The sequence below is a fragment of the Sminthopsis crassicaudata genome, chromosome 2, assembly GCF_048593235.1.
Source record: "Sminthopsis crassicaudata isolate SCR6 chromosome 2, ASM4859323v1, whole genome shotgun sequence".
Classification (NCBI taxonomy): Eukaryota; Metazoa; Chordata; class Mammalia; order Dasyuromorphia; family Dasyuridae; genus Sminthopsis; species Sminthopsis crassicaudata.
Genome location: NC_133618.1, coordinates 154,862,204 through 154,884,682, shown reverse-complemented (window position 1 = coordinate 154,884,682; position 22,479 = coordinate 154,862,204). Strand labels below are relative to the sequence as shown.

At 34.4% G+C, this 22,479-nt stretch overlaps 1 long non-coding RNA gene across 1 annotated transcript in view; it reads left to right on the top strand.

Annotated features, from left to right (window-relative positions):
- LOC141553292 (uncharacterized) overlaps window positions 1-17,905 on the top strand; it is a 32,897-nt gene extending 14,992 nt beyond the window's left edge. The window contains exons 2-3 of the long non-coding RNA XR_012485376.1: window positions 12,780-12,862; window positions 17,700-17,905. This is a non-coding gene — a long non-coding RNA (uncharacterized LOC141553292). The remainder of the gene's footprint in view (window positions 1-12,779; window positions 12,863-17,699) is intronic.
- Window positions 17,906-22,479: the final 4,574 nt, after the last annotated feature.

Sequence of the window (22,479 nt, the reverse complement as noted above, 5' to 3'; positions counted from 1 at the left end):
AGGTTGTGACTTACTCAAGATCATACAGTTAGTGGCAAAACTGAAATAACTGAGATTTCTATCTCGGAGGATAATGCTCTTTTGGCCAATGAAAAAAGATTGCACTGAGGACAGCAATATCTTATTAATGGTAGAAATACTATTAAAATTTCCATCCTGTGGCATAAATTTGGGTTAGTAGCATCCCCAAGCACTCCTTTCCTTGTAATCATATGAGTAGTGCTCAGATAAGTGAGCCCATATGGAAATGGGTGGTATAACAGACTCTAAGATACCTAAAATGATCTCTGAATAAAGGTGAAGAGAAAGCCATTGTGCTGGGTGTAAGTAAATAGAGCAGAGAGGGGAGAGTGAGGTAATCCTTGGCACCTGATTGTAACCCAATGAGCAATCTGGCAAGAGTTCAAGAGTACCAGCCCTTCAAAGCAGCAAAAACACTGTGATATGAGCAGAGCCAAGATGACTTAAGAAAAGAATCCTCTAAACACCCCTAAATAATGTTATAATACAACTCCTGGAAAAGCAGAACCCACAAAGGAATGGAATGAAATAATTTTCTATCAAATGATCACTTAGAAGATCAGCAGGAAAACTCTGTCACCCTTGAGTGAAAGTGGATCACAGTCTAAAGCAGGCTGCACGAACAAAGACCCAGGCCCAGCAAATCAGGAACAGGTATTGGGAGCCACCAAATCACCAGTGGCAGCAATCCACAAATGGTAAGAGAATCAAACAATTGGTCAGAAGGAGATTAAAGGAGCCTTTTAGCTAATAGTAAGTCAAGACTCTGTTGCTTTGTCCATACTTGAATCCAGGTGGCAGTCTTGGTGACAATCCCAGAGAGACAATTTCTCTCAACAGAATTTGCAGCCACAATGGAGTTCCAAAGGAGAAAAGAGTGTTTGTGGTTGCTAGAGCATAGGCCAGGAGATTAATAAACCCAGCTCTTGTTAGGTAATACCACATTGGAAGAAGTGAAAATTTACAGTTCCTAGAACTTCCTAGAAGTATCTATGAAAATTGTATCACAAATAGTAGGACAAAACTCATGAAACTTGGGTGTTCTTCACCCTAGAAACAGAGCCCTACTTTAACAAAGAGTTTAAAAGTCAAGAAATAGGCTGAGAAAATGGGCAAACAGAAAAAACCTGTGACCTTAAGAAGTTACTATGGTGACGAAGATCAAAACACATATTCAGAAAATAACAAAGCCAAAAGATCTTACATCCAAAGTTTCCAAGAAAAATAAGAATAAGACACTGGCTATGGAAGAGCTCAAAAAAGTTTTTGAAAATCAAGTAAAAGAAGTAGAAGAAAAATTGGAAAGAGAAATGACATTGATGCAAGAAAATCACATAAAACAAGTCAACATCTTAGTAAAGAATACAAAAAATAGTAAAGAAAAAATGGTAAAGGTTACAAAAAAAAACAATGAGGAGAAGAATGACTTAAAAAAAAGCAAAATTGGACAAATGGAAAGAGAGGCATAAAAATTTACTGAGTACAAAAACTCCTTAAAAAGTAGAATTAGAATGATATATACCCTCACTAGTACTGTATCCCAAAAAGGATAAAGAATACAAAGGAAAAGAACCTACATAATATCGAGAGAAAGAGATAGAGAGAGAGAGAGAGAGAGAGAGAGAGAGAGAGAGAGAGAGAGAGAGAGAGAGAGAGAGAGAGAGAGAGAGAGAGAAAGAGAGAGAGAGATCAGATCTCTTCTGGTAGTAAAGAATTAGAAATAGAGATGATGACCATTAATTGGGGAATGGCTGAACAAATTGTGATATGTGAGTATGATAGAATACTATTGTTCCAGAAGAAATGATGGCAGGATGCGCTCAAAAAAACCTGGAAAATATGATCTAATGCAAAGAGAAATGCATTGTGTGCAAAGTTAACAGCAATATTTTAAGATATTTAGATGTGAATTTCTATTCTCAGCAATTCAAGACAATTATGAAGAGCTTAGTATGAAAAAAATGCTATCCATCCCCAGAGAAAGAACTGATGGTGTCCAAATACAGACTGAAGCTTACTTATTTTAAACTTTATTTTTCTTGAGATTTGGGGTTTGGGTTTTTTTTTAAATCTGTTTTCCTTCACCACATGACTAATATGGAAATGTTTTGTATAACTACACATGTATAACCTATATCAAATTGCTTGCCTTCTCAGTGAGAGGGGTGGGAAGGAAGGAAAGGGAGAGAATTTGAATTAAGATTTTTAAAATTAGTGTTAAAATTAATTTCATATGTAACCAGGAAAATGGAATACTAAATTATTTTTTAAAAAAACTAGTGTAGTGTATTAGGATTAGAATTAATCCTCACATTTCACTAATATATAATTAGATGCATCTTTTTGAAAAGTAAAGAATTCATTTCACTGTTGAAGGCAGAACTCCTTTAAGGGTATACCCTTAAAGGAGCTCTGCCTATAGGTATATTGTTGCTTTAATGACATTTTCATTACTGGTAGACAAAACATAAAATATCACTGAACTGAACTCTTGCCATACTCCTCCAGACTTCAATTTCAATTTGTAAAGTACTAAAATATTGTTGTTCTGACTTCCTCACTGGGATCTATAGAAAGCACCATTCTAGACCTCCCTCACCCCTCCTTGCTATTTCATTTCATTTCAGTTTAATAAAAATATTATCAAGAATTTCTTTAGCATGAAAGGCACTATATTCAGGCTTTGGGGGATGAAATTTTGAAAAAAGAAAAGAAAAGGAAAAAAAAAAACAAAAATACTAAATGAAAACTGTTTCTTCCCTCAAGTCCTGACATTTTTCTGGAAATATTTGTACCACAGTTTCTTCCTAATTTTTCAAATGATCTATAATGTCTAATAGGGACATCTTTTTCTCTTTAGCTGTCTTATCCACTGAGAGACCAGGAAACTTTAAATAAATTTCATTCCCAACACTTATTTCCAACTCTTTATTTAACAGGGCAGCTAGTACTTAGAGCGTTGCACTTGGAGTCAGATTTAAGTTCAATTTTGTCCTCAGACATTTACCAGCTGTGTGACCCTGTGAAAATCATTTAACTGGACTGTTTTGGTTTCTTTATCTGTAAAAGAATAATAATAACATCTGCTCAGGAGTGGTATAAGGATAAAATTAAATAACATTTAATTTTATATCTTAAAGCATTAAAAATTCTAATATGTGGTACCAAGCAAAACTTTATTTTTTCTGAACCTGTTTCTTCATCCAGAGAATAAAAAAATTAATACTTGGATTAATTTACCTGACAAACATTTTGTCACAATTTATCTCATTTCTGTCTGTCCTATATAGTAAAGAAAATGAGAACTAAACAAAGAAAGCTTTGCTATTTGTGTTCCTATTACTCCACCTCATATATATTGAATGCAGCAGAACATGACAATAAACTGTCATCAAACATTTGGTTAGAGATGTTTAAGGCATATAGCTTATAAACAAAGTGACTCTTGAAACTTTAGCAATTCATCTTACCTCCCTGGCTCTCAGTTTTCTTATTAATTAAATGGAAATTTTGAACTAGTCTTTAAGGTGCCTCTCAGTTCTAAAATTTGAGGATTCTCAAGTCTGGAAAAGAATCTGTTGGTTAAAATAAGGTTTTTATCAGACTAACCAGTGTTACAATATACTTGGCCATGTGTTGATTATATAAAAAAGAGAGTTAAATAAAAGAATTGATCCCTTAGGATTGTAGTTTATGAAATCTTTCCAGGTCTCTCAGCCCACAGAATTGGCTACAAGGAGATAATCAGATCCAGCCAAGGCAATACTTGGGGGGTGGAAAGAAGGAAGATTAAGAGATTTCCAGCTGACCCGACAATTCATGAAATAATTAAAACACAGAAGTTTGCAAGGAATAATTTCTAAAATCATTGTTGGATAGAAACCCTCCATTTGACCCCAAAGTTATAAGGAGCTGCAACTCAACCTAAGGTTGGCCAGAAAGATCATTATTCAATGGATTTCAATTCTATGGCTACTCATACATTATAGATACACTTTAGGGGCCAAACTACAAAGAAAGAAGACAAGATTTAATATCTAAAACTAAAGACCAACTTCCTTCTGTTATAAAGAAACTTCTTTATAACAGAAATTTATGTTATAAAGAAATTCTTATTTCATCTCCATCTTTCCATTCCCAGCTAATATCCCATCATCTGCAAGAAGCCTTTGCTGATCTTCCTGTTGATTTTTCCCCAATTTATGTTGCAAATAGCTTGTTGTAAAAAGCTAATTGCATATTGCCTCCCTATTTAACTATGAGCTCCTTGAGATGATGGGCTCGTCTTTTGTCTTTCTTTGTATTGTCCATACTTAGCACAGTGCCTGGTACATTTGTTGTTGTCATTATGTCATTAGTTGTATCTGACTCTTTGTTACCCCTTTTGGGAAATTCCTGGCAAAGGAACTGGACTAGTTTGACATTTTCTTTCCCAACTCATTTTACAGATGAGGAAATTGAGGAAAACAGAATTAAGTGACATGTCCAGGGTCACAGCTATTAAGTGTCTAAAGCCACATTTGAACTAAGGTCTTCTTGACTCCTAAGCTAGCATTCTCTCTACTATGCCACATAGCTGCACATAGTATGTTCTTAATAATTGCTTGTTGACTAGCTTAACTCCGTTCCAAATTATTTTTTTAAATGGACTGGAAAGAAAAAAATCAAATGGGACAAGATTCAGTGGCAGAGGGACAGGAGAAGAAAGAGAAGAGGAGATTGAAAACCACATCATTGGATTTAGAATAAGGAAGCACAGATTTCAGGGACAGCTCTTCCCTAACTTATTGCTTCATTTCTTTACCTTTCTAAGTCATAGTTTTTTCACCTGGAAAATGAGTTATCTGCTCCATTTATAAAATCTCTCAGAGGAAAAAAAGAGTACAAAGTTCTTTAAGTAGCTACATATGGTGACACATCTATATGAAATATAAAAGCTATTCTCAGTTTTGTCAGCTCACTAGCTATTCAGCACTTTCTTTCCTATTCCCATCCCCCACATACACACACCCCATTCCATAGTTTCTGGGTGGCTTCTTGTATACTGTAGGGACATAAAGACCAGATTAGGTGAATATTTGGTCTTTTACATTATAGGATAGGAGCTTTTGGTTGCTTATTGTTTACTTGGTGTTTTCAAGTAACCCACCCCATTTCCACCCTTCTTTCCTTCCATTTCAATTTGAAGAAGACCAGACCAGTGGAAATTTCAAGAAAAGGCCAAAAATGTTGAGGTTAGTTGTAAACAGTTATAAACAGACTGCAAACAGGTGGGAGTATATTATGATTGTGATCCAGAGACCTAAGTTTTTCATGTTAAACACCAGCTGCACTGGAAGCTAATGCACTTATGGACAGTAGAGAAGAAGCAATGATTGTGATTTCTCGTTGAGCCTCTGTTTCCTTCTTAGCCAATGTACCAGATGTTGTCAGAGGGAAGACTGCCTCATATTGAGCCTGAGGCCAGATAAGATAACTAACTCTGTGTATTATTTTTTAATGCAAGTGTGCCTCATTTTAAATAACTGCTCTGCTGAGAAGAGCCTTTCATGGCTTTTTCAATGTGGCATACTTTGCATTAAACTTATGTTTTCTTTAGGTGGACCAAGGATTTCCTTGGTATAAGAAATTCTCATTAAGATAACTTCCTCTTCAAATGCAGGATAGCATATCCTCTCCAACTTAACACTCTTAAAAGATTTGTGTGAGTTTGTGTGCTTTGGCTAGAATTACCCAGTTTATTACATACACACATACATCTATGGCAGGCCCTGAATTCGGACCTTTCTGATTGTGAAGCCAGGGCTTTATTCACAACACCAAACAAAAAATTCAAACTAATATTTTTGTTTTGATCTTCAAACAAAAATTTTATTCTTGAGAATTGTGGGTCAATTTTCTTTAGTACTTTATCCAAAGTTTCTTAAACTATGGGTTGCTACTTCTTATGGGGCTGTGTAACTGAATGTGGGACTTGTGTGAGAAATTTGACAGCTATAAAAGGTATCAAATATTCCACCAAGATTTAATTCTTTATGTAAAAATAAACAAATATATATATCTCATTATGCAAATTTGCTTTCACATTAAAAAATGATAAAATTATATGTATATTAAAGAATTGTTTTAAAATAAATTTGTGATTTATTATAAGTGAATGTTTGATTTGTATGCCTATTTTATATACCTATATTACTCAGGGTCATGAAAAAATTTCTTGGGGAAAAAGGGTCGCAAATATAAAAACTTTAAAAAGCTTGCTTTATGCTACTATACAATTTACTATACATTCACTTTTCATTTCTCACAGAAACTCAAGCCATAGTTAAAGGATTTTTGCCTTAGCAGAGTTAAAAGAAATTCTGCATCCCATGTCTGAAAAGGTACCTCCTCTATCACACCCTTGACAAATGGTCAATAGAGTTCCATCTGAAGATATCTATGATGGAGGAGTCATTAATATTGATGTAGTTCATTTCTTCTTTGAATTAATGAAGTTTTCCCCCTTTATGTCTACCAGTTATATAGATGATAGTGCACTCACTGTGGCCTCTGAGGCTAAGATATAACAAGAATATGGACTGATTTTCTATTGTGTGTGATTATTTTGTCCAGGCAATTAATACTAAGAAAACAGGTTCTTCACTAGTCAGCGCTGTACCATCCTTACATGGAACCATTGCTTGCAGCAAATAGAGAAATTTTGAATGCTGTGGTTAGTTAATTTACTTTGGCAAAACACTTTCCAGCAATATCTATATAAATGATGAGATTAACACATATATTGCCAGAGCTACCTCAGCAACTGGGAGGCTCCAGAGAAAAGCGTGGGAGAGAAGCATTAGGCTGCCTACCAGACTGAAAATCTATGGAGCCTTTGTGCTGACATCATTGTTGGATGCCTATGAAACCTGAACAGTCTATCAGTGCCATGCCAGGAAGCTAAATTGCTTCCATTGTTTTAGGGAGATTCTGAAGATTGCCTGGAAAGATAAAGTACAAATACATGTTCACCTAAAAGACTAACAGAACTTACATAAAAAAGTGCTCAAACAGATGTCAGAAGTGGTGCAAAGACACTTAAAGCAAGATCTTTCTAAGAAACTACAGAATTGATTGTAAGACATAGGAGAGGCTGGCACAGAATCACCTAACATGATATGCTGCATCAAAGAAGGAACTGTGCTCTTATCAATGAAGCAGAATCACAGCAGTTCAAAAGAAATGTGAGATGCACAAATCTAGAGACATCCCCATCCCAAATCTTCAAAGGGACTATTTGTCCCCAGCCTGTGGTAGAATCTTCTGAGCTCATATTGAACTGATCAGCCACAGCTGGACCCATTGTACCTTGACCCCAACATAGTAATGTCATTTTGGACCTCTTCAAGCACAAATGATGAACACCAGCTGTTGTAATTAATTGTATAATGTGATGTTTCTCTTCTTTCTCAGCCTATCTGTTAGGTATCTTCCCATGAAATTATATATTTCAGTACATTGGGACCATCAATCTAAAGCAGTAAAGGACTTTAGGGACCACCCAGCAAAACATTATTATTTTATATTTTATAGTTCCAGTCTCAAATTTATGCAGATAGTAAGTATCAGAGGCAGTATTTGAACTGAGATCTTTTGCCTCTTGAGTCAGGGCTCTTTTTCCCATATTATGTTGACACCTTAAAAAATATTGCTAAACAAAATATATAATATTTTTATTTTAGAGTTGGAAAGGACCTTATAAGTCATTTAATTTGAAAGTCTCATTTGCCTAGATGAGATTATAATCGTCATCAAATCAAATCTTTTATTTTATTTTATTCATTTTTTAATGATTCATTCTAGATTTACACACCAAACAGAATTAGCATTTCCATGCACAAAAAGCATAAAAGAAAAGGAGAATTGTGTTTCTATTACTGCAGAATATATTTTTCTTTTAGGTATCTAATAAGCCTAATATATAACTTTCAAACTTATTTGTATTTCCCTCGGGTCTTCCTTTTGCTCTCCTCTGTTGATTAAAAAATGCTTCAAGGATTATATATATTTTTTGCAATACTATCACTATTCCTGCCCTCTAACCCTTGGCTCTCCTTAACTGAAAAGGAAAAACATCTACATAGTCAAGCAAAACAAATCTCCCATGATTGACATATAAAAATACCTATAAAACTCTTCTCTGTTAGTCTGTCATCTTTCTTTTAGGAGAGTAGCATACATGTCTGTATCCCATCATTGCATACATCATTGGTCCACAAGAATCACAGTAGATAATTTTATTGATCATACTTTTTAAGTCTTTTAAAGTTGTTTTTCTTTGTAATACTGTTGTTATTTTTATAAATTGTTCTCAATAGTCTGTTTAGGTAATTCTTCATGAGGTCACAGAAGTCTGCCCAAATTTCTCTGAAATCATCCTTCTTTTTTTCTTATATTAAGTCAATATTCATCTCTTATGTTAAAATGATGTTCCATTATATCCATATGACATATTTGTTCAATTCTTCATTAATTTATGGTTCCTCTTTTAATTTCTACTTTAAAATAAGCATTAATATTCTATAATTTTTGTATATATGGGTTATTTTCTTCTTTTATTTCTGTGATAAAGGCCTAATAATTTGCATTAGTGCATCAGAGGGTATGCAAAAAGTTGTGAATTTTAGGACATAGCTTCAAATTGCTTTCCAGAATTGGCTCTCTCATAGTTCCACTAATAGAACACTAGTGTTCTGCTGTTATATTCCCTTTTTGTCATATTTGTCAGTCTATTAACTATGAGGTAGAAATTCATAGTAATTTTAACATGCATTTTTCAAATTATTAATCATTTGGAATATTTTTACATGAATGAAGATTATTTAGATTTTTTTTCCTTTAGAAAATTCCTTTTATATCCTTTGTCCTTTCATGTCCTTTGTCATATATTGGAGAATTGTAACATTCTCTTTAAAATGTAATGTTCTCTGTTGAGATTTTCTTGGAGTCTCTGGGAGCAGCCTTCATTTTAGTTCAGTAATCACCATAAGAGAGGGGTTAAAGTCCAAATGCTTTACTGTCTCTTTCAAAGTCTTGTCTCCTTCATTTGGGGCTCAGCTAGTTTTTTTGAAGTCCTATCTCTCTCCTTGGTTCTGAGAACTTGAGCTCCCACTGTCTTCTCTGGCTTCTGAATCTCCCTGACTTCCAAGGGTTTGTGCTTCAGCCTCCAGCCACAACAAAGGTGGAAGATGGAATGAATGCTCAGTCTCCTGGAGCTTCTAGTGGATTTATCCCTCTGGCTCTGAGAGCTTCTAGCTTATATGCCCCACACTGAGTAAACACCAATCATTATATCACTAGGAAACCATTATTTGTTGTAGGATTAAATCAATGCTAAACTAGATTTAACCATTGTCTTCTCAATTCCACTTAGTACCTTGTTTCAAGTTCTGGCACATAACATCTCCTTGTAGGATTAAATCAATCATACTGAACCATGCTAAATTAGATAACTATTGTCTCTATCAATTCCACTGACTTAGTACCGTGTAAGAATCCTTTGTTTCACATCTGTCAGATTGGCTAAGATAATAGGAACAAATAATGATGAATGTTGGAGGGGCTGTGGGAAAACTGGGACACTGATGCATTGTTGGTGGAGTTGTGAAAGAATCCAACCATTCTGGAGAGCAATCTGAAATTATGCCCAAAAAGTTATCAAAATGTGCATACCCTTTGACCCAGCAGTGCTACTACTGGGCTTATATCCCAAGGAAATAGTAAAGAAGGGAAAGGGACCTGTATGTGCCAAACTGTTTGTGGCAGCCCTTTTTGTAGTGGCTAGAAAGTAGAAAATGAACGGATGCCCATCAATTGAAGAATGGTTGGGTAAATTATGGTATATGAATGTTATGGAATATTATTGTTCTGTAAGAAATGACCAACAGGAGGAATACAGAGAGGCTTGGAGAGACTTACATCAATTGATGCTGAATGAAACGAGCAGAACTAGGAGATCATTATACATTTCAACAATGATACTGTCTGAGGATGTATTCTGATGGAAGTGGATATCTTCAACATAGGGAAGAGCTAATCCAATTCCAATTGATCAATGATGGACAGAATCATCTACATACAGAAAAGGAACACTGGGAAATGAGTGTAAACTGTGAGCATTATTGTTTTTTCTTCCCAGATTATTTTTGCCTTCTGAATCCAATTCTTCCTTTGCAACAATAACAACAACAAAATTCGGTTCTGCACATATATATTGTACCTAAGATATATTATAAGATATTTAATATGTATGGGAATGCCTGCCATCTAGGGGAGGGGGTGGAGGGAAGGAGGGGAAAAATTTGGAACAGAAGGGAGTACAAGGGATAATGTAAAAAAAAATTACCTATGCATATGTACTGTCAAAAAATATTATTATTATAAAAATTTATATATGTATATATATATATATATATATGAAAAGAATCTTTTGTTTCAAGTTCAGAGTTCTGGCCCATAACAGAGAATGTGTTTTATCCCCATATATCTGAATAAGTTCCTTTTATATCTTGAAAATGAGACCTTTATTGGAAAAATCTGCTCCATAGGTTTTTTCTGGGTTTTTTATCATTTACCTTTTAATTTTTAATGCTTTTATTTTGTTTGTTTAAAAACTTTATATTTTTGTAATCAAAATTGCTTATTTTATTTTCTGTTATCCTCTGTTTTAGTTATCTGGTTATTTATTCTTCTTGTATCCGTAGATATGATCCTTTATTTTTTCTAGTTAGTTGAACTGGAATTTCTAAATTACATTTCTGGTGTATAGTACATGATGCTGGTCCATACATAACTTCTGCCAGACTTTTCCAGTGTTAGTAGCAGTTTTTGTTAAATCATGAATTCTTATCACAGTAAGCTATGACATTTTGGTATATTAAACAAATTCTATGCTTTCTTGCTTCTATGTATCATATACCCAATCTACTCTACTGATTGGCATTTATTATTTTTATATTGTTCTGTATTTTATTGCTTTAAATTATTTTGCTAATTATGGTTTTATAATATGATAGAGATCTGATATTGGTATTCTCCATTTCTTTTTGCTTTTTTTCATTGTTCCCCTTTAGATTCTTGAACTTTTGTCCTCATGAATTTTGATATTTTTCCAGGCCTATGAAGTAATCCTTTGGTATTTTCAATGCTATGACATTGAACAACTGGAATAATTTAGAAAATATTGACATTTTCTTTAGGTTTGCATAACCCAAATATGAGAAATTAATATCTCTCCAGTTATTTAAATGTCTTTATATAAAGAATAGTTTATAGTTGAATTCATGTAGCGCCTATGTGTGCTTTGTTAGTTGGATTTTATATTCTTGTTACTAACCTAAATGTTTTCTCAATAGTCCATTTCTATTCCAAATTATATTTTTGTCATCATATGCAAAATTACCTATTTACTTTGGGAAATACAACCTGCCAAGTACTCTATAGTCCATTGCTGTAGTTATACCCTGTGGTTATTTAAGATATAACTTCTCTCTCTGTTTCACCATATAATCACACTTTCATTTTCCTGATTTAGCATTAATCCTAGCATTAAGGTACCAGAAAATTCCTTTCAAAAGTTATGGAACATAGAAGATGCCTTGGTATTTCCATTATAATTAATTTTTTCAGTACCTGGCATAGCATAGTGATCAAAGTAAATGATTAATAAATAATTGTTGAAGAAATGAAAATGTGACCTCAAAATATGGCAAAATCTCTTTAAACTTGTAGAGTTTTCCAATAGTACCTCTTATTAGAAGTTTAATGACTTAGTCATCTTGGATAATATTATGATTTCATCTGACAATAAGTTATCTTCTAGCTGTCTGGAATGCAGAAGGCAATTAATACCTTATCTTTATTCCATTCAACTCTAGTAAGAGTGTACTTACAGCAATATATCCCTTGATTTGATTCAGGATATGGCTTTCTGGAGGTAGAGTCAAGATGGTGGAGTAAACTTGGGTATTCCTGAGTTCTCTCTCAAACTTACTCCAAATACTTTTAAATAGTGTCTCTAAACAAATTTCAGAGCAGCAGAATCCACAAAAAAGATAGTGTGAAACAATTTCTCAGCCTAAGACAACTTAGAAGGTCAGAAGGAAAGGTCTATTGCACCAGAGTTAGAGTGGAGCACAGTCCAGCTCAGACTAAACCATTATAGTACAGACCCCAGCCTACCAGGAACAGTTCTTAAGAGTCATTGAATCAGCAGTGACAGCAGATATTTATGGTGCTCTTAACCCACAGATAGTATGGGAGCCAAAAAAACTGGTTGGAGAGAGATTACAGGGGGTTACTTTGCTAGCACTGAGACAGGACTCTGTTGCTTTGTCCATACTCAAATACAAGACATGGCTTTCTGTTATCAACAGGGCAGAAAACTCTTGATCTAAAATTGACTTGTCCTTTGAAAAGGAAGGAGACATCCATTGGCTCTTGAAACTTGCAAAATAAAAGATTCAAGATTTCCTTTGTAACATTTAACATATGCTATGGTATCAATCTAGAAAGTGGTCTTCCAGGAAGAAACAAATGAGCAAGGATCACATGACCAAACTAAGTTGGAAGTAATCAATGCTGCTAAATGACATTAACTATCCTTTCTATGAGCTTCTTTCTCTTCTTTAATTCTACTGATCAGAGTAAGAGAAAGTAGGGGTTTTGTTTGTTTGTTCCTCATCCTGATTTCTTCTCTCTTTCCTCCTGGAAACCAGAGCAGCAGAAAACACCAAAGGTTTCCTTTTCTGAGGAAGGCTTTCTTGAGGAGAAAAAAATTCTCCCAACTTGGTGAACAAAGGTACAACTAAATTTCTCCTTACATTGAGATAATTTAGAAGGCATTACCATTCTACTTTCAGAAATGTTTGTGTTTGCTTTGCAGAATCATTTTCATCATTTATAGGTTCCATTCAATAATTCTGCATATTTTTTAATTACCTAAGTATTTTTTTTCAATAACCTATTGCTAGGTAGCAGTTAGATGGTGTGGTGGATAGACCACCTGAGTAAGGAGGATCTGAGTTCAAATCTAGCCTCAGATACATAACACTTACAGCTCCAACTGCCTAGCCATAAATAAATAAATAATCCATTTCCTGTCTTCATTATATTTTTGTTCTTATGAGCAATATTGCTTATTTATTTTGGAGGTTACAACTAGCCAAGTTTCCTATTGTTCATTGCTTTAAAGATATCTCCATCTGAAGATCACTATTCCTCAATGGATTTGGTGCTCAAAACATTTTTGGTGGAAAAAAGAGGCATTCTCTAATAATTTCAAATTCTGATTCCACATCAGTATGAAAAATGTTCCTAAAAATTTAGATCTACATACCAGACTAATAACAGCAGGGAGTCTAGAAAAGCTTGAAATTTACTGGCATCTATTTTCCATAAGCACAGAAAGAGTCTCTCTCTTCTAACTGCAACTCATCCCCTATTTTGTCCACAAGAAGTTATGACCCAGACAATAAGCTTTTAGGCAAATGATCTAACAAATTCCTCATAAGAGAAGAGACTGAAGAAAGTTTGTTAATCAAGAATACCACATTATTTACCAAAAGATATTTGAGAATTTTAAAATGAACTCTTTCCTTTGCAAATGTTTTCTCTTTGGAAGTGTACAGTGAGCATACCACAGTCCTTTTAATATCTTAGAAAAATGACATGACCAAAGTTTGAATCTGACAGAAGCATGTGAAACCAGAATTGTGATCTTGATCATAAAAGGAACCCAAATTTCTTGCTCCCAACACATTCCATTTATAGGTCACAAGGACTGATGACGCATAATCCAAAATGATGATCATTCCATACATTCTGACCACCTGCTGGGTTAAAATCAGATCCATTCAAAAGGCCTGGAAGCTGGCCATGGGAAAATCAGGCTCTGTTAAACAAATGTAATTTTTAAGTCTATATTTCAATGATTTGGAGAGATCTGCTAAGGGTGGAGGGTCTATCTCTTTTACTAATAATTCCTATTGCTCAGTGGTGGGGTTAGGTTATAGTATTAGTTGATTGTCACAATACAAACAGCAGTCCTCTTCTCTCTCCAGGCCAATAATATCATTATGGTTGCCAATAGCCTCTTCACATAAATTCTATAATAACAAACAAATAGAGGTAAAGAAGACTCAGAAGGAAGAAAGCAAAAGATGAATTTCATTTTTAAGTGTCAGAGAAGTTTTTTTTTAAATTACGACACTGACAACTACATTTGAAAAGCTGTGAAGAAAAATAAAATAATGCCTCAATTTTGTCTTGTAAAAATCATATCTTTGAGAAAAGTTCAAAGCTAAGACACTTTTCCAATGTGGAAACAGAATATCACCTTGTACTGCTGAGTGACTCAGGTCTGAGTCCAATCCAGATTAATGGAAACATTGAAACAGTCTTGAAAGTGAATTCAGATCATGGTCTCAAGAATTGTCAGTTTAATTCACCAAGAATATATTGGGTTCTTCTTATGTGCCAGTTGCTTTGGAAGGATACAATATAAAGGAAAAAAAAATAAAGCAATCCCTGCCCTCAAATTTTTTACATTTTACTGAGTGACATGGGACTATTTCAGATGGGAGGCACTGGCACAGCATGAACAGATAAATGTGAAATAATTTTGGAGGCATAGACAGAATAACAGAAAAATAGACACACAGAGAGAAACAACAGAGGGGAAGAGAGAGAGAGACTGAGACAGAGATAGTGAGACAGAGACAGTAGGAGGAGAAATAGAGCTAGAGATCGAGAGATGGCATTAACAGGTGGTAAGTAAAGAAAGGTTTTATGTATGTTAGATAATGAATGCATTGAATCAAACCTTGAAGGGAATTTAAGAGACCAGAGTAAGATGGCTATGCATTTTAGCCACAAAAAAGAACCAGTGTAAACTCACAGAGTTAGCAAATAGATATCCTGTTTGACTCCAATTTGACTGGACTTCAGATTGTGTGAAAGGGAAAGACTGTATAAAGCTATAAAAGGAATATTGATCCCAGACTATGGGGGGCTTAAAGTGTCAAACACTACTGCTTCATCCCCTGAGATATTCTTACCCTGAAATATCCTTCCACCATGCTAGCCCCTTTTCTCCAATAGTGAGGTTCTGCTAGGGGGAGACACTCAGTTTGGGAGATGAGTCCTCCTGACTGTCTTTCTGATTCTCTAGAGTTAACACCATATCTCTGAGGGAGTAACTTTTTTCTGCTTATGTCTGGACACTCCACTTTTCAGCTTCCTTCTAAAGGCCTTCAGTAATTAAGATGTCAGATTCTTGAGAACAGGGATTATCTTTCTTTTCACTTGTATGTTTTTCTAGCATTTACCACAATACCTTGCCATAATAAGTATTAATAAATGCTTTTTTACTCTGTCTATCATGCACAAAGGAGTATTTGATGCTAAAAGTAAAGGGAAATCACTAGAACATACTGAAAAAACAGGAATATAATAAACACTGAATAATTTTTTTGTATTGATATGAACACTTACAAAATTTTTTAAAGAACAAATGTATTATAGCTGTATAGCATTATTGTTTATTCTCACCTACTTGTGCTAAGAGGAGGAAGCAGTTGTGGAGTCAATCTCAAATCTCTCTTTTTCCCCAAGTTGCATTTAAATTTTACTATTCTATTACTGTCTATGTTATACATTACTTCTGGTTACTTTTATTATTTATTATATTCAATTTTTATCATGTAATCCTAAAATAATCATATATATATATATATTAATAAAATTAATATTAGCTAGCATCTATATAGCATTTTAAAGTTTGCTAAATTATAAAAAAGTATTTCTATCACAATAACCCTTATTATCTTCATTTAAAAGATGGAAAAACTAAGTCTAATAGAGTTTAGTGACTTGGGTTGAGTCATTAAAAAAAAAAAATTTCCAAATGAGGTCACAAAGAGTCTGGCATGACTGAAAAATGACTTAATAAAATAACAACAAAGGAGCGGGGATCATTGATTTTGTGATGAGGATCCATCCCTGCAAATTCTTTAAGTATTCTCCTGCCTCAGACCTCAGTCACTTTATCAGCATTACCTTCCAGGAACACTCTCAGGGAACACCCAACACACAAGAATATTTACAAACATTCAGAGAAAGACCTTCAGGAGCATTGGAATTTTCAGGTTCAGTGTTTTTCACCAATGAGGTCCTTTCTACCCATCTTTTCTCTCCTTCTAATAATGCTATAAAATTTTACAAAATGAGGGAGTATCTCTCACTTGTAAATGAATTCTAATTCATTTAAAGTCATCATCATCAAGATGAATAATTGATTATCAAGACCCACTTTCTATAAATTTATAATCTATATAGTGCCAACAATGAATAATAAGCTACATTTAGTCCTTTCTGAGACACAGAGCACCAAACCTAGAATCTGGATTTCAGTCACAGATATTAGATTCTAAACTGACATCACACCTGTCCCTGAGTCATGTCCCAACTGTTATCTACAATAGTGGTCAAAGGATGAAAACTAACATCTCTTCTTGTTGGGGAGTGAATATGGGAAAGGGGCATAAGAGAAATAAGTCTATTATATAAAGTTATATGACCGATAAAGTCAAGTAAAATGGATCGAGAGATTACTTAATAAATTTAGATTATCCCCACCATTGCTTCTTTTCAATTCCAGAGTAAATGGAAAAAGTGGGCAAAAGTGAATGAGAAGAGAGTTACAGAATTCCAAATGCATTTTTATTTCCCTCCATTCTAGATATCATTCTGAATTTCCAAAAGCTCAACTGAGTGTTTTCTTTTATTCTGATTCTTAGAAAAGCAGTTTGGTGTTATAGAAAGTTCAGGAACCTTAAATATCTATTCCAACACCCTCCTTTTTAAAAGAGGGATTGGGAATCCAGACAGGTTAAGAGTTACTCAAGGTCACAAAAGTGGCAAAGACAGGATTCGAACCTAGATTATTAATTTTAAATCCAGTTAGCTCTCCATGGTAGAATGAAGTTCCTGGTCAAAACCCAGTACTAACATTTATCTTAATTACCATGGAAATATGCTTCAATCTCTTGGCCATCATTTTTCTCAACAAATGAGATATTGGAACTAGACAATCTTCAAAGTCTCTTCAGTTAAAAAAAAAATCCTCATTTCACATGATTTTAGTTAGAATCTAGTCTACCGCCTACCTTTATTTTACAAATTAGAAAGCTTGAACCAAAAAAACTAAATTTCTTTCCCAGTGCAAATTAATTCTCTTCAATAAACATTTAATTGTCTGGAGAACTGTCTTCTAAATCAGGACTTTTTGGATTCAAGCCATGCCTTGGACATATATTCACTATGTGGTCCTGGGTGACTTTTCTGGGCCTCAGATTTCTTTTCTTTTCTTTTTTCTTTCTCTCTCTCTCTTTTTTTCCCCCCAAGTCAACTGGGTTTAAGTGACTTGACCAGGATCACACATCTAGGAAGTGTTTAGTATCTGACATCACATTTGAACTCAGGTCTTCCTAACTTCAGGGATGGTGCTCTGTTCACACCACCTACCTGCCCCAGGGCCTCAGAGTTCTAATCTGAAAAACCTCTTCCTGGCTTGTAGAGTATTTGAAAACAGAGGAAAAAAGCACTCACACAATTAATTATCTATTTTCCTTTTCCAGGTAACTTCCCCCATTCAAGAACATGGAATCTGGAATCCCATTTCACTTACTACTAGAGAGATCTTGGACAATCAACCCTTCCCTGTCTCAGCTGTTATTTACTTATCTATAAAATGGGGGAGTTGAATTAATATCTAAGTTGTTTTCCAATGTCATTGTAATTATCCCCTAATTTCTTTTTTCCTCCAAATAAAGTGTTATATTGACTATGTCTCAATCACTCCCTCTGAATCAAATTTATTACTGGCCATCTATTAATGCGAAATGGTCTCCCCAAGTTGACATATTCCCATTACAATCACTCATAACTTTGAGAAGACTTAAACTCTTACATAGGAAAATGGTAAGCAAAATGGACCAAATCATGGACCAAAGCCTGCAATCATGAACAAGTCAAAGAGATTCATCTGAGAGGAAAATTATGAATAGAATACCAAAGATATACAAAAAAGCAGGTTAGGAATCTATATGACAACTTCAAATTGACTTAAATAATCTAGATATAATTTGTTATTGATACCTAGAAATAACAGTGAATTGAGAAGTAGACTGGGCTAGATGCTTTTTAATAAAGTATCTTCTCTATATGGAATATGGTCCTTCTTCATTTCTATTTTTTGGAGTCTTAACTTCTAAGACTCAGTTCATGTGCTGTCCCTTTTTAACTATCCTAATTTTTAGTGATTTCTCTTTCTCCTTTAAATATAGATATATAAATAAATAAATGGTTGGATAAATTGGTAGATATACACATATGTAATACATATTACATATGTGTGTATAATATTTGTTTTTATTGTTTTGTCCACACACACCACAAACTTACATATATTTAGAGTAGATTATGAGCTTCCTGAGGACAGGAACTATGTATTCTTTTGCTTTGTTTTGTCTTGCTTTTATATTTGCAATCTCTAAAACAACATTATACATCTAATTATTGTTTCATGACAAGTGGGTACATTTCATTGAATTGGACTTGCATTCTCAATGGTAGATAAAAAGAGATTTTCTTTTTGACTTCCCATAATATTTCATGTATAATATGCGATTAATAATTTTTTTATTATTTGCTGATCACAGAATTGCAGAATTTCGGGATTTAAAGGTATCTTTAAACCATCCAATCCAAACTGAACAAGAGTCCTTAATATATTATACTCAACAATGACGTGGATTATACTCAAGATGAACAAGTGAACCAGGTCATAACAAGCCTTATCGGTTCATCTGATCTATCTTTAAAAACAGTATCAATTACAATAGCTTATGATAATGCTGATCTGTATAGATTGAGGTTAACTGACTGACCAAATTGGGACATTAAAACTAGCTTACCCAGTAGTATTTAAAACTGTTTTGGTTCTACTAACACAAGTAATAAACAGCTATGCTGTAATTTGATGTAGGCTGGGTTTCTTAGGGCATCTTCTTTCCTCTCTATCATCAGCTCTTTTCTCTTGCAGAAAAAGATATGTCTGTCACTAAAAATGTAATTGATTTACAAAACATGTGCTGAAACCAGTGTAATTAAATGTTATACTTTTATTTTTCCCGGCCCTTTCTAGTAAGGAAAGAAAAACAAAACAAAACATTAACTCTCATTCATGATTTTGGTGATATGTTTCTCATCTAGCCTTTGCATAAGGAGGCAGTATAGTGTAGTTAAAAGAACACTGGTGTTAAATTCCATTTATTAGCTATGTGTTCATTAACTTGACTTCTCTGAGATTCCATTATCTCATAAAGTGGGTATATAATATTTGATTTCCTACCTCAAATGGATTAGGTTGGAAGAAAATACTCTGGAAACTTTCAATAATTATACAAAGGGGAGCAATTATTTCTATATACCACACCTATTTGCCAGATTATCATTGACATTGAACAATGGCCAAAAATCTAAGAAATCTTTGTTGAATGAATAAATTAATGAATGAACCCATGAGGACACATTATATATTGTGTAGGACACTGAGAAGATAATGAAATCTTCAAGATCCTGTTCAAATTCCACTGGTCATGATCACCCCAGCCAAAGTGATTACACTCTTACCTGACTTCAGTAAAACCATAGCATTCATTGTCCACTTACATTGCCTTTTATTCTTTATTAACTATATATCCTACAGTGTAAGCCCCTTTAGGGCAAGCCCCCTGGTCCCTAATGGATTATGCTTCCTATATTAGGATGTTAAAGCTCACTGTGTGTTGTTTTTGATGATTGACAATTTTAATGGAGGGGGTAGGAGGATAGGGATAATAAAGTTGATGATCTCAAACAAACCTGTAAGAGATGGATTCTTTCTTTAAGGAATTTACAATTTAGTTGGGAAAGACAATAGGAGCAAAGAATATCTGATGAATAATATGATTTTCCCTTTATTTTTATTTGTTTTTGTCAATATTATTTTATTTTTTCCAGGTGCAAATAAAGATAGTTTTCAACATTACTTTTTATAGATTTTGAATTCTAAATATTTCTCCCTTTAATCCATAATCATCTTTAGACAATGAACTTGAGATTTCAAGAAACACTGGAGGACAGAGAGACCTAGAGTGCTGTGGTACATGGTGTCACTAAAAGTCAGACATAACTGAACAAAAACACCAAGTACCAACTGGACCATATGGTGTACATTTGATACTGGGACTCAGGAAGGAAAAATCCTTGTGGTTTGGAAAGATCATAGGAGCCCTCACGAAAGTACAATATGAGTTAGACTTTGAAGGAAAAAGCAAGATTTGACTAAGCATAGAGTGAAGATATCATTCCAGGTTTGTAGATGACATGGAGTAGAAAGAAGAAATGACATGAAGATTAGGAAATTTTCAACATTGTGTGAACTCTTATTTAGTTATTATGGAGAATTTAGAAAGAGTAGTTGTGGGAGACAAATTTGGAAAAGTAGGTCAGGATCAAATTATTTGTCATCTCTAATTCAGTTTATAAAAATTTATTTAAAGTACCCATTATGTATAAAGCTCTGTGCTAGGCACAAGAACAAAACAGAAAAACAGTCCTGGCTAAAGAATTTTGATTTGATCTTGTAGTAAATAGGGAGCATTTAGAGATTCATGAATACAAAAGTGATCTGATTAAGGAAAGGTTTTAGGAAATCTAGCAATATTGTTTCCAATGGATTGAAAAGGGGAGAGAGTGAAAATGAGAAAACAAATCTGGTAGTCCATAAGTGGAATGAATAGGACATAAACTAAAAGTTATCATTTCTTTATTCTTTTACAAACTCCAAAGCCATTTCAAGGATTCTTGAAATTTCCTAGTCTCTCATTCCATGACAAATGCTCTCAAAGTCTCTAATGTAGTAGTGTAAGCATTATTACATCTTAGTATATTATCTGGTCATATTGGTAGAGTTGTTGGCACATAGGAAATAACAAATCCTTATTTCCTTTCTTCTAACATTGTTTTAAGAGTGAAAGTTATATTTATGTAGAGGCAAAAATTGAAAGTGTGATTTCATTAGTATAAGGAAATCCCTAGTAAGAAAATTCTATCTGTTAATCTAGATCTATATTACATGCATATATATATATACACACTTTCATTAATACTTTATTTTTTCAACTACACATAAAATTATTTCCAACATTCATTTTTGTAAGACTTTGTGTTCCAATTTTTTCTCTCTCCCTCCCTTAACTCCCCCTTTGTAAGGGGCTGAAACTCTTGAGTCAATGCACTGAGGTGGGACAATATAGCACTTGAGGCTAATTACTAATTGGACAATACTCTATAAGAATATGCTTGGAAAATGGCCCTTCCCACTATCCTGTGCTGGCCCAGAGAATTGTGGGAGGGACTAGGAAGTGCAGGGACACTAGCCAGGGTCACTTCTTCGAAGAGAGATAAGGCAGTGAGATCACAGAGATCCTATGCATCCACTCTCTTTACTTCTACCACTAAAGACCAAGAATAAAGACTTTTGCTTATCCTGAGTTCAGCTGATTCTAAGATATCCAGGGTGCTAAGGTAGTCACCAATGCCCAATGTGGGTCCAAGGACCCTAATTTCACTGAAGAAGCTCTTGGGAACCAGGAAATAGGGTGAGTATTTTAATAGACAAACAGGGAACTTACTTTGTTAAGGGCTAAACTAGTAACCTTTTCTAGCTGAAATGGGGCAGATGTTAGGAAAAGATTCTCCCCCACCCCAACCCACACCCCCAACCCCACTCCTAAGGAGATCTACAGGAAGCATACTCAGACTGATATAGAGACAGGGTTTAATTATGACTTGGGAGCAGATTGATGGATTCATGGCTACATAAGAACATATGTCCTCTTGGTTCTTCACTGAAGAAGATATAGGGGCAGATAATTGGAAACTAATAGATCAACTATGTGAATATTATAATGATAATGGTTCTGATTCAATTTCCAAAGAAACATTCTATACGTACAACATAATATAATTGGCCTTAAAAAATCCGGCATGTGGAGTTAAGTGAGGATGAAGGGTGTGGTGAAGGGCGTGGTGATTCTTGCTCTGACCAGCCAGCTTCAACTCCACCTAAACTGGAACTGGTTCTTGACACACTCCCATAAACTTCACCTTCCTGGATGGAGAGAGGAGGAGTAGTGAGAGGGGCAGTGACACCACCAGCACCTCTCCCCCAGCAATCACCCCCTCCTATGGCTATATTGCAAAAGGCACTACTTAGAGCCACAGAAGAGGGCCAGGATTTAGCTGATTTGAAAGTCAATATGTGTCCTGTGATTCAACAGTTTAAGTCTTCAAGTCAAGAAGGTAGAAGAT